Source organism: Vidua chalybeata, chromosome 2, assembly GCF_026979565.1.
Source record: "Vidua chalybeata isolate OUT-0048 chromosome 2, bVidCha1 merged haplotype, whole genome shotgun sequence".
NCBI lineage: Eukaryota > Metazoa > Chordata > Aves > Passeriformes > Viduidae > Vidua > Vidua chalybeata.
This window is the reverse complement of record NC_071531.1, coordinates 43,810,299-43,824,165: the sequence shown is the minus strand read 5'-3', so window position 1 is coordinate 43,824,165 and position 13,867 is coordinate 43,810,299. Positions and strand designations below refer to the sequence as shown.

General features: G+C 38.2%; 1 non-coding gene across 1 annotated transcript; it reads right to left on the bottom strand.

Annotated features, from left to right (window-relative positions):
* Positions 1 to 866: 866 nt before the first annotated feature.
* On the bottom strand, positions 867 to 954 carry TRNAW-CCA (transfer RNA tryptophan (anticodon CCA)). Its single transcript has one exon. It is a non-coding gene; the product is annotated as a tRNA-Trp (tRNA).
* Between the last annotated feature and the right edge of the window lie 12,913 nt (positions 955 to 13,867).

The following is a 13,867-nucleotide window of genomic DNA, read 5'->3' as shown; positions in this document are numbered from 1 at the left end:
CCATGAACATATGGTAGACTCTGTCTTATTTCCTGCAATATTATTTTCTCATTGAAAATGATGAAGCTGCAGGACATTGAGTGTGTATTAGCTTCAGAAGCGTTACCTAGGAAACTCTTCAAGTCAGAAATCACAATTATTCCATTCTTCTGCTTTCCATTTCAACAGAATCATAGAATCTTTAAGGCTGAAAAAGACATCCATTATCATTAAGACCAATCTTTAACCAAACACCACAATCATTGTCAACTAAACCACAGTACTAAGTGTCACATCCAGTCTTTTCTTTAATACTTGCAGAAATGGTGACTCCACCACTTACCTAAGAAGCCCATTGCAGTGCTTAACCACCCTTTCAATGAAAAAAATTCTTCTTGAGGTCCAACCTGAGCCTTCCCTGACCTAGCCTGAGAATGTTTTCTCTTATTCTACTGCTTGTTGCCTGGGATAGTTCTACTTCACTGTGGCAAGCACATTTCTCTCTCTCTCCGGTTTTTTTATTGAGGTGCACAGAGAGAAATGAAAGAGAAAACAATTTCTATTTCTGCTCCTTGTTTTTCTCTTGTGGAATGTGTTTGGAGAATTGTTTACCTGGAGTGAGTGCTTGGTTGGATCATGGTGGATTGTTTGGGCCTGACAGCCAATTGGATCCACCTGTGTCTGGGCTCTGGAGAACAGGGTCACAAGTTGTGAGTTAGTTAGATATGATAGTTAGAGAAAGTAGCATGTAGTATTTAGTATCCTCTTTTATATAGCATATTAATGTATTATAACATAATTATAATAAAGCAATCATTCAGCCTTCTGAAATGGAGTTAGACATCATTATTCTTCCCATTGGGTTCGCCGACATCTACAACAAGTGGTGACCCCGGTGTGATTTGAACACACAGCTGTTGCAGTGTGCAGCCTTCTGATCTGGAGTCAGACGTGCTACCATTGCACCACGAGGTCCCTCAATAAAAAAATCCTGAGAGAGAGAGAAATGTGCTTGCCACATGTGGTAGATAGGGACAGGCGAACGGAAGATCTCGGGATGTGACGGAAAGCAAGACCCTTCCCCCCTCATTACCCTATAGGTAATCAATCACCCCTGAAGCATGCAGCCCCTCCTAACTCCAGTAGTTTTCCACTCCTTACTAACCCTAGCCGGACCCACCGTCCCCCTTTGATGTAGTAAGACCCCCTTGACTATTTAACCTCACGAGATGAGATAATAAACGCCATTTGACCATCCACCACATTGGTGTCTGTGCATGTCTGTGGCCCAAGTGACCCGGGCGAGGCCGGGTCTCCGTGCTGTGTCTTGAAACCAGGTCGCCCGCCTTCTCAGCAGAAGGCGACAGCCACACTTCACCCTTTCTCCCCACATCACAAACCCAAGATAATAGCAAGGTCTAATCTTGTACAGGAAAGTCTAGAAGCTCAAAAAACTTTTATTGCAAATAAAAACTTTTTTTAAAAAAATTTACATTCTTAAAGCATTAGTCTAGTGTTATTTTTCATTCTTATTATGCTAAAATAACCTATCTAACCTCTTATATTTTCTTACTTCAATACAAGACAGCTAACTTGCACAGCTAAGTGGAATTGATGGGCTTTTGAAAACCTGGAGACAAACCAGGAATTTGCAATGGATGAGGATTAGTACCTGGCAGTTCTGCATCCTGGACTGGGTTAGTGAGACAGTGTCAACTGATACTCAAGGGAAGGGAAGAAGGGGAGACCAGAGTTGGGAATAGGCATATGAAAGGGGTTGGTAGTGTGTAATACAGGACTTGTCAGTGTGCTTGTCTGGCTGAACCCTGTGTTGATCTCTGCAGCCTATCCTGTCTTCCTATATCTCCCTGTTAAATCTTTTCTTAACTTTCTCTAACCATAATCTCACTCTGTATTGTGTGTGTGTGCGTGCATGTGTCTGTATGTGCTGCAAGGGCACAGGGGAGACCTGAGTGTGTGTGAGTAAAATTTGGCGGTAGCTGCTGGAGTCAGACCAAGTGGTGGGCACCACTGGCCTTTGATATCAGCTACAGGAAAGCAGAAACTGCATCTGTAGCTCACACCTGAGTTTCAGAATATGGGTCTGACCTCCAGCTACTAGGTCAGGAAAGATTCTGGACTGGACCAACTGGAGAAGTGACAACAGTCCTGACATTCCCAACACACACACATCTCATCTTCACTGGCTTCTGGATGATTAACTGTGGAGGTATTTATAGAGAAGGAGAAATTTCTATAGTGAAGTATAATCTTTCACTAGTTCCCTAGTCTTCTATTCCCAAAACATCGATGCCATTAGATTTGTTTGTTACACTGGAAATCTTGCCACAGGAAAACAATGAAACATACTGCCACTGCCTACCGGAGCCCCGGCTAGATCTCTGATGTTCTGGAGCAGTGACGAGAGTGGAGAGCTGCCCTGGCTGGGGTGAAGCTACAGACAGAACCTTAGAGCTCTCACAGCTCTAACCTGGGAAGCAGTGCTCCAAGGTGCCAAGGCAGGGACTGGGTGAAGAAAGCAGAGGAGTCTCTCCAGGTCTTGAAGTTCCAGCTGGTTTATTGAAGCTGAAGGGGTCAAGACGCAGAGATAGCAGACACCATTCCAATGAGGTCAAAGGGGCCAAGACAAAGAGAGCCCCAAGCACCTCAGTGCATAGGATTATAAAGCATCACAAAACAGGGGGTGGATACAACAGGGCAGCCAATAGGGCAACACTTAAGGTGGGATTTTGGGGTAACAGCCAACCATGACCGGGGAGGAGAGAGGGCTCAGTTAGGGATTGGTTCAGAGAATGAAGGACAGGGAACTTTCCAGAACAAGGGCCAGAGCTACTTTGATGGGCAGGAGAGAAGGGGCAGGGTTGCCATGACAGGCAGGGAAGGGTCTGGAGGGGACACCTTGAAGGACATCTGGAAGGGAGGGCACAACTTAGGGAGATATCAACTCGGAGAAAACATGGGGGACAACAGAACATATCATTTAACACTCAATAAAACTTAAATAAAATAAACACGAACTGCAGCAATGTACTTTACGAGTGCAGCTGTCAGTTTGCTACTGTCAGTCCAATCTGTGTTTTAACTAGTATACTCGTCCAGTTATACTAGTTTAACTGGTAGAATTAGTCTAGTTACAGATATTTCTGGTTTTGAGCACTGCAGTAAGCTGCAGTAACACAAGTCCTCCTATCTGGAGAGAGGTGAAGTTTGTGATGGATTTCTTGTCTTTTTTCTTGGAGGTGCATGATTCTGATGCTGGCATTGTGCCTTACTTTCTCTTTATGCTGGGGGTCTGTGGCGTTGCGTTCTTCTCTCCGATCCCGGGCAGCTCTGGGGAGCCTGGCTAGGCTCTGTCCCTTTGACCGGAACGGGGCTGCTGCTGGTTCGGAGGCTCTGGCGCCGAGCCTCTGGCATGGGCTGGCCGCACTCTGTAACCAGTGCTGGGAGGAGATAAATGGGCGAAGGAATGGCACACCTCACCTTGCGGTTGGCTGGAGAAGGTTTATTGCTTCATGGTCACTGCGTGATGGCCGTGGTGGAGGGCGGCGTCCGTCCCCCAGCGCCCGCGTGGACAAGATGGCGACGAAACAAAGGACGCATGGGGTTTTATAGGGGGCAGGCATACAGGGGTGGAAGCCCCCTCGCCCAATGGGGACAGGCAATGGGGGGGTGACATGGACCAATGAGGTCAAAGATAAAATCAGATAAAATCAGATAAAATCAGCAGGGACACAACAGGGTTCTGTACAGGGTTCCAGGACAAATGGGAATGCAGGGATGGGGTAACAGACACAGAACTCTCAGGAATGGACAGGGGAGGTGGCCACAAGACTGGTATGGTAAGGCTCCAATGGTAAGTGACCCAGAGCGAACCATCGCAGAGGATATGGGGGTACATAGAACCGGCTAACTAACAATTATTAGAACCCCTAACTAAACCAACCCGGGCTGCAACAGGGGTCATGCTTGGAGATCCTGCTTTGCATTCTGTGCCCCCATTGCCTGCCTTTACAAAGTCCCTTCATGGGATGGAGCAGGAGGGAAGAACCAGATCCAACCGGCCAAGGCTGCTCTGGCCCCCTGTCACTGCTGTGTCTAGTGATGGGGATGGGAATCCTGCTGGTCTTTAAATCTTCAGAAGCACATTGATCTTCTTTGAAATCATGCTCACCACTTCATGAAGTGCATGGAAAAATGGTAATGGCCAAACTATTCCATTTGTTTTCCACTCTTCCTGTTCTGTTTTTCATAGCTACAAACACAAAAAAGGAAAACTGTTTCTATGGGAATAGATGAAAATTTGCTAAGAGAAATTGAGTTGTGTATTTTTAGCCTTATACCAGTAATATACTGATTGCCTGGTACTGAAAAATATTCACAGAAATAATAAAACATTATTATTTTTGCAAAATTATGCATCATCTCTTTTGGGTGGGTGAGGGTGATTTTACGTAGATAAGTCCTTTGACAGCAGAGGCTGTACATAGCTCTCATAACACCTATTTTGAAAACTGATTAATTCTGGTAAAAAAAATTCTTTGAAACACCTCTAAAACTGGAATAATTCCATATTTATGACTGTGTTTTTCATGCCTATGGGTGCAAATTCTCTACTGTATGAAGCTAGGCAAGTAGAGTTGGACCACAGCATTCTGACAAAGAACAAAAATCTATTAATTTCCTAAAGAATATTTATTATTACACAGATCAATTCCTCATTCCCTGTCTTACCTTTCCCATAGACTAAACCCTTAACAAAAATTTATTTTCATTGTCTCAAGAAGTAATAATTCTTCATAGACATTGCTGCTTGCTTTTAAGGTTTGAAAACTGGATATGCAAATAGGTTCTGTCAAATGCTAGTGGCAATGTACTATATATGTACTCTGAATTTGTAATTATTCTTTGCCAGCTTTTATTGTTGTAGCAACCAATTCACTTCAATTGGAGATTTGTACTACTTCTAGCATTGCAACTTCCTGGAGTCTGCATATTTGACCTTTTACCATTACTAATTTCATGCATCCTCCTAAATACAACATACAGCAACAAAGGATTCTTTGTTGAATTAAACGTTCTGACAATAGTCTCATCTATTCAAAAAGATTCTTTGCTGTTTTAATGCAATATTTCTGCACCATACTTGTCTAGGTATTCATTTTTCAGACTGACTAGGGGGAAAAAAGGAAAAAAAAAAAGAAAAAAATATGGAAAAACACAGTGGTAAAATATCTATTTACACTCAGTAGAAATGCTTTGGTCTACCTTTGCAATTATTTTCAACTGAGTACAAAGAAGAGTGGAAAGCTTCAGGGAGATAGGAATTTATGATCTTTAAACTCAAAAGCTTATATTTCAAAAGTAGCATCCTTTATTCAAAGTTACTCCTTTTATAAAGTGCTTGAATAACATGAAAATCCTTAAAGAATTACACAATATGGGACACTTTTATGGCTAAAATAATTACTTTTTGTCTGGGTTTAATGCAATTCAGATAAAATAGTATGTATTTTTGTTGTTGACATTTTATTGTCTTTTTATATCAGAGGTTCTTTTATAAAAAAAGGAGTAAATTATGTGCTTTCAATAAAATACATTCTAGAGGCAGTAAGTGTCTGGGGTTTTAATTATTTATTGTAGGAATAATGTTTATAAGCAACATATATTTACATTCTTTAGAAAATCATGGATGTTCCATTTGTATTTGTATCTTGAGAGAAATTAAATCTAAGCTGTTTGAAATCAAGTCAGCTTTTAGGTAGTTGAATCATGTCATAGATATCTGCGAAAAATTCTGTTACCTTTAAGATTTGATAACATTTCTGACTTACAGTGAATTAAAAGGAAGTGATGTCACTCAGAACTAATTCAAAAGCCAGCTACTGGGTTGCCTTTGTCATTACCTTCCCTTTGTTTTGAAATTAATCTGAATTTGCTTTAATTCTCAGGTACGCAAAAGTAAAGAAACAATTTATTTATATGCTTAACACAAACCTCAGACATATCTACAACATATTTATCTTCCACTGCTAAATTAGTGCTAAAGGTTACATTGTGTTGACTTCATAGAAACTTAGAATGTATGTATGTTGAAATGTACAAAATTGGTCAACATTGAATATAATAGTTTACCTTCAAATACCTAATTCAAAGGTAAAGAATGTTGTTGGCTAACCAAGAATACAGGCCATCTAATTATTAAAAAAATATTTATCTATTATTATTATTCAGAAACTTCACAGCATTTCCCACATGAGGTAGTTTCAGATAAACATCCTGCATTAAGTTCTATTTATTTAAGGATTGCTATCCCCAGGAAGAGTAGCTTGCCTTCCTTAATAACAAATCCATTATTATTTAGCTAGGAGATAATAGTTCAGCAGCTGTAAAGAAAAAGAGAACCATAATTTTTGTGTATAAAGTTAATGCATCTGAAGAAATTGATTAGATAAGATTTATGTGTTGCCAATATTACACCCCACTGCTGGTAAACTGGAATTTAACTTAATTTCATTACCTGAGACAGATAAAATCACCTAAGCCTGAATTAAAACTGGAAAATGACAGTTTCTAAGTAATGCTTTTCTCTATAATATTTCTATTTTCTTTAGAAGGTTTTAGGTATTCCTTTTTCTCAGTACTACTCTTTATACAACTTAATCAATATCATTCTCAATAGGTAAATGATATGAAAAAATATATTTAGGTTTTTTTTTAGCTGCATGGGAGAGAAATATTTTGCAGTCATCTATTGCTAGTAATTTCAGAATCTATTAGGATATAAACAAGTACTTTTCCTGTATGGCATTCTCTTGTGTTCTGATCTAGGTGGGTTTACAATAAATATATAATTACATTTTTAGGATGGGAAGACTAGATAAAGGGAATATATTGGACTGACTTCCCTGACCTGCAAACTTTCGGAGATGGCTCTTTGAATTTATCATGGCACTCTACTGTAATGACTTATATATGCAGGACATGAATAGAGATGGACAAGTAAAAATCTCTATCAAGGTCTAAAAATTCTGATAGACTCTTAGGAGTATCATTTACAGGAACATTGAGTTGTTAATATTGGAATTTAGGCATCTAAATTCTACTGTTCTTTATTTGTCATTAGGACATTTAGATGACAAAGCAGATTTAACTCCTATTTACTTCTTTGGTTTTGGTAATTTTTTGTTGAGTTTTTGTTCAGTCCAAAAAATGTAAAACATAAACTGCAAAAAATTGACACCCTAGGTCTAAATAGTCTTAGTTGAACTCATTGGAAAACTCACATTTCTTTCAGTAGTGTCTTCTGAACTCAGATGTACTCTTGACTTCATAGTGACCCAGTTTCAAAAAAATACCGCCTGGCCTGTCTCCTGGTAGGTAGGATTTTGAGAATTTTTTTTTTTTTTCATTTTCCCTAGAGGTATCCTAGGTGTCCTAACTTTTGCTGAGCTGTAGTTCCACAGAAATATGTTTTTTATCTCTGTTGCTAAGTCTCTTCTCATCAAAAGGCAGTTTGCTGTTTTTAACTCCAGGTAGAAACTAAAAATACAAACTGCATGTGAAGAGCCTGTTTTAAACATCCTGCAGGTTTCTTATTTTTCTAATAGTGGTTTATTATACATTAAATCATACAGAAACATTTAACATTTTACTTACTGCATGGAAAACAACAGATTATCAATACCTGATGGGGCATTCAAAAGTTTTCCATTTTCTTCATTGACAATACTGATTTACTAATACCTAAATTTGGAATACAAAGAACTAGTGACCAGTGAGAAAGTAATTTTTGATGCTACAAAGCCAAAATTAGGAATTTAAGGTAGAAGGTTTAAAATAGCTTACTGGTTGGTTGTACCTTCAGCTAGGTCCCCCCTCTCCAGGCGGAGGACCTCAAGTGGATCTCTAAGTATAATCACAGTCTTTTCATGGAAATTTAGACAAAATCCCACTACAATTCTATCTATTATTCTTTTCAACAGGAAACAAAAAATACAAGTTTGGTCCACCAGAATGGTTTTTTCAAGCACAGATAAAATTTAAATCAAGCCACATCTGAAAATAAGAATATACTATTTAGGGATTTTTTCCTCTCTCTTCTGGAACTATTTTCTGGCTATGAACCATAGTGTGGGTTGATAATGTGGCCAAAACAGAAACTAATTTAGCAATGTGAAATACTCTAAGAATATGTGTACCTTCCCTTTCCACCTATACTCTTTCAGGATAGGCAATGAGGACACATTGTCCCATATTCAAAGTCAGAAAAAACTAATCTCAAGAAACTTATGAGACACTTTTTCTTCTTTAGTAGTGCTGATACTCACAGGAAGAGATGAACTACCAAAAATACTTACAATAAGACTTCAGAAATCTTATTATATTATTAAAAAATCATAACCAACAACAAAAAAAATCAAAATAAAACAACCAAAATATCCCCCATGACCTATAAAGAACATTTAATTTCAGTATGATGCAAGTTTGACACATTGAAAGAAATTATGGAAGGTCCAGGAAAGAGTTTAGATTAGCTATAAATAGCTTTTGATTAATTTTACTGGTAACTGGTAGCAAGTCTGAGAAATAAAAAAAATCCAGAAGAGTAAAGGTATCCTGTCTTTAGAATATTCCTGTGCAGAAATGAAAAAAAAAAAAAAAAAGGCCTTTTGTTTTTAAAATAAAAGAAGTTAGATGAGGAAGTTTTACAATGATAATAAGATATGAAGTGTTCAAGGATCTGTTTTGAGGAAAAGTGAAAAACCAATTTTGATAGTGAGATAGTGGTTGTACAGTAATTAGCAAAACATAATACTTAAATACATATGTGTCTTCTGATAGCTCTTGTATTTTTTAAAGTGGACTTTTCAGTGACCTTAGAACCATACTCACGAGTCGCTGGGCTGTGTAAATAAAACCACAGTTTAAAAGCTACTGAAGAAATATGGGATCGTATCAGGGACTCCTGAAACAGCAAGCAGAAGCTGACAGAAATAGCTTGAAAGTGCAGTCGTGGGACAGTAGACAAGGTCCAAGGCTATGATCATAAATCACTGATATTAATTACTGATTACTACAAGAACACAACCTTGGCAGATGGACAGAACCTCTTTCAGAGTTAAAAAAGAAAACAGAAATGAAATCTCAAGCATCTCTAAAACAATCCATATTGAGTAAAACTTGGATGCAATATCGAGTTTATGGATGAGAGAGCAAAGAGGAAGTAAGTAAATTGCATTAGCAAATATTTTTAGAAATTACACAAACAAATCCAAGAGTCAGGAAGAAGATTAATTAATGCCCTTTTCCTTTAGATATATATGTCAAAAATATCTGAAATACATGGGTTATTGAAAATATAGACTGAAATAAGATGTGAAATTAATTAATCAATCCATACAATAAGGACCTACCCTGACACAATGCCTAAAAAATACACCTTTATGGTTTGACTGTGATCACTGATACATATATGGAGTGTCAATTTTCCTCCTCCCCACAAATCCTTGTGCATTGTGACATTATGATTATATTTGAACCATGTTTCTTAAGTTTTCTTATGTGATAATGTATGGCAGTGACAACTATGGAGAATAAAAAGCTATATTACATACATTATTTCCCCAATGGATTAGAGTAGTTAGGCTGATAAGGAATGAAGATGTGCTTCTTTTGCATTTTTGACAAAACTATCCTTTTTTCTTATTCTTCTTACTTTAAAGCTGATTTTTTAAAGTATATTGATAAGCCATTTTCCAGATAAAAATTAGGCTGACAGATATATAATTCCTCCAGACTTTATTATCTTTAGTTCTTAGGGCATGCATATTCTTTTTCTATAAATTCTATAAAGTGACAAGCATTACTTGAAATATCTTTTTACTAGTTCTGTTGCTTTAGGGTCATTTCCTTATGCTTTGTTGTACTTGGGATAACATAAAACTTTTGTTGCTTATTTTTTCTTCCTTCGTGGCCCATATTCTTATCTCCCTGTCAAAGTTATTTGTATGCTATGCAGTATGTGATTAAAATTAGTCTTTTTTTTCAGTGATGGCTGAAACAAAAAAGTGTAACAAGCTATTGAAGATATTTCCATATCTATTACATTTTTCCATTAGTCTTCTATATTGTATCTGTACACTTGTATGTTTACCTATATGCCAAAGGTTTCCTTGTTAACACTTTTACTAATGTACATGAATGAATCTTTCTAGCTTTCTAGATTTAGTATCACTTATTTGATGTATTTCTTCTTACTGATCCTTTACAATATGGCTGTCTTTTGACTTATGCAATCTGTCTTTGATTTCCCAATCACTGACCAACTCTTGGTGCATTCATTTCAATACTACACTAACTTTATTTTGTAATGGCAGTTTGTCTTTAGGTAATGATAGCTTGTCATTTCAAGTTAATATACCTCATTAAATAAGTTCCAGGTTCTTTCCATTGTTTCAGCCCACAGATTATTTTTCTAGTGATTTTATAAAATACATGTTTTCAAGTATTACCTAAAATCTGGTAGTTAATCTACTGACCGTGTATGTTTAAAAAAAATAAATGGCTTTATTTATTCAACAGGATTTCAAAGTGATCACTTAATTTATAATATTCTTATAAGTATTTTAAAGGGATTTCTTTACATTTCATTGTACTTTAAAGTACAAAAGCAGTTGCTACTGAAATAGTGGTTAGACATTGGAATATGTTTCCCAGGGATGTTGTGGAGTCACAGTCTCTGGAAGTGTACAGAGATGGTTTAGGAGTGATCATGATGGTGCTAGGTTGACAGTTTGCACTAGATGATCTTGAAGGTCTCTCAACCTTGATGGTTCTGTGATTTTCTGAAATCTGTAGTTTGAAAAAGGATTGTCAGTTTTGCTCATGTACTCTGCCACTTCTAAAATTTTAAAAGCCTCATTATTTTACAGTTTCTATTGTTATTTTCACAGAACATTCTCAAGAGAACAAGGACTTAACATCTCCAATATTGTAGTAATAAAGAACGATTCTGATATTTTTTTCTAAACAAAGTGTCTGTAAAAGAAAAATGCCAAAACAAACATGATGCTTTTACCTTGTTTTAAACTACATTTCCAAAGAGATGATTCCAAAACTTTATTTTTCTACTAAATTACTGCTATGATTATGATGTTCTTTTCTCTAAATATTTCTGTAACCTTACCTGTGAATTTCCTAAGGCAGTGGTGGCTGCTCATTTCAGCAATCTTTTTGCATTAATTTCACTCTATTGTAGAAGAGATGCACATTGCTTTTCAATTAACAATAAGGATAATCTCTAATCCCTTCAGTTACAATGGTGGGGTGTAGACTGGATTTATGTGTCAAAATACTATGATTTTTCAGAAGAATGTGTAAAAATAATTTTAGTGCAATTTAGATGTTTAATATTAAGCACAGGAATAAAACTTGAGTCTATTAAGATTATTGATAAAAAATCTTTTGCCATAATTATTCCAGGGAAACTGAATACATCACAGAACAACTGTTGGTGAGTGAGAACACAGTAAATCCTGCAAGAATTCCTGAAGACTTAAGATATTTTTTATTGAGTTGGTGTTAAGCACACTAAATAATGGTGTCGATGGAGCTATCCCTTCAACATCAACAGGCATACAAATTTATTTTTTTAAACAGAAGAAATGTAAACCATAAAATTAATGGACTCACTTATTTCTTTTTCAGTGAAACTTTGTTTGTCCTCTTATTCTGCTTCTCACAGCTGTTTCTCAGTATGAGAAAAAAGTCTCTTTGAAATGATAGCAGCACATCTTGTATCTGCTGACAAAACCCAGAAGCAATCAGACTGACGTGGCCACTTGTCTCTTGTTTATTATTAAAGTATCTTTTTAACCTTTCTCATATCCCTAATTGGAGTCATTTTTCCTCTGGAATTAAAAAAAAAATATTAACTTTAAAATAAATAAAATTCTTCATCCTGTCCTGCTCTCTCTCTTTTTTTGTTATTTTATTGATTGTTCTCTCCTTGAGGTCTTTATGTCTCTCTGTGGCTATACATGTAGAACTTATACATAAAAGCTTAAGTACCCACTGTGTTATTTGCTTATTTAATACACAGGAGCTGCTTTAGAGTGACATGTTCTACATGTATTTTATTGTTAATGACTTTTAAAGCATAGACACTAAACATTATGCCTGGTTTATGCAATGCCCATTCGTTACATGAAAATAAGAAGTATTTAGATGTATGTATGCCATTATATCTTTGAAACAACTATTTAACTGATATGATAAAAAAAAATATTAAAACCTTTTGATTCACTTGTTGACAAAACTATGACAAACTACAACAATAATTTGGGCCTAATTAATTTTAACATTTTAGGTATATGACTAGGTTTCAGGAATAATTTCTTCGCATAAAGGTTTATCAAATATTGAAATGGGCTGCCCAGGGAGGTAGTGGATTCCCCATTCCTGGAAGTGTTCAAGAAATGACTGGACTTAGTGCTGTGCTCTAGTTGACAAGGTGGTGATCAGTCAAAGGTTGGATTCAATTACCTTAACAATTCTATGATTCTAAGTTGCCTAGCACTGTGTCCAGTGTGGTCTTGAAAACTCTATGAACAGAAAATCCACCTGTCAAGATATGACAACTTGTTGTAGTGTCCTCCTGGTGGAAAAGTCATACTTAATACCCCATTTGAATTGTGAATTTGCAGTCACAATTTATGACTATTAGATCATTCAAGCTATGATAATCATGGATGTTGCATCCCGGGTTTGGGTTTAGATTAAGGGTTCTGATATGTGTTAGCTAGCAAAGTTCTGTGTACCCCCATGCACACCCCATGTTTCCCCCTCCCCACGGTGGTTAGCTCCAGGCTGCCTGCTATTGGAGCTTCCCCCCACCACTCCTGTAACCACTCCCCAGCCTGTCTGGAGCATTCGGTGTCTGTCACCCCGATCCCGCGACCCCATTTGCCCCGGAGCCCCGTGTCCGCCCTGTCGAGTCCCCATTGGGTACCGTGGTCCACGTCATCACCATGGCGCTTGCCCCCATTGGGTGGGGGGGGAGCTCCTGCTCTCGTCGCCCTCGCCCCTGGTAAAGCCCTGCGTCTCCCCGGTCCCGTCGCCATTTCCTCCACGCGGGCACTGGAAGCGCGGGTTGTGGCCCCTCCGCCGCAGCTCTCCGTGGCCATTAAAACCTTCCCGCCTCCCTCATGGGTGATTTGGACATTCCTTTGCTCTTTACCAGCATCCATCGCGCGGGCGACAGAACCCGGCAAGCCCCAACAGGCACACCGCAGCAGTGGCACGCAGGAGCAAGCAGCGAACCCGAGCTCTGGAGGGAGGCGGTGCCGGAAGGCACCAGAGCTGCCCGGAGCTGGGGGAAACAACGAAGAGCCACACATGGAATCACAATACTTGAGGTTGGAAGGCATGTCAGGAGGTCATCTGGTCCAACACCCCTGGTCAAGCAGAGTTACATAGCACAGGATGCTGAGTATTGTGTCCAGACAGCTTTTGAGTATGTCCAACGAGGAAAACTACACAGCCTTTCTGTAACATCTCTGTACAACCTGTGCCAAAGGCGAGTTGCCATCAGTAAAACATGTGCTTCCTGATGTTCAGAGAGAACCTCTTGAGTTTCAGCTCTTGCCTATTGTCTCTACTCCTGTCACTGGACACCACCAAAAAGACCCTGGCTGCATCTTCTTGCACTCTCCCTTCAGGTGTTATAGATATTGAAGAGATTCCTCCTGGGCTCACTTGGGCAGCGTTCATATCAACAGAAGTGGTCCTTCTGGTGCTCTGTGTTCTCTTTTGCAGCTGTAAGAATAAACTGGCCCTGTTCTGAGCAGATCCAAATTGTATTCCAGGG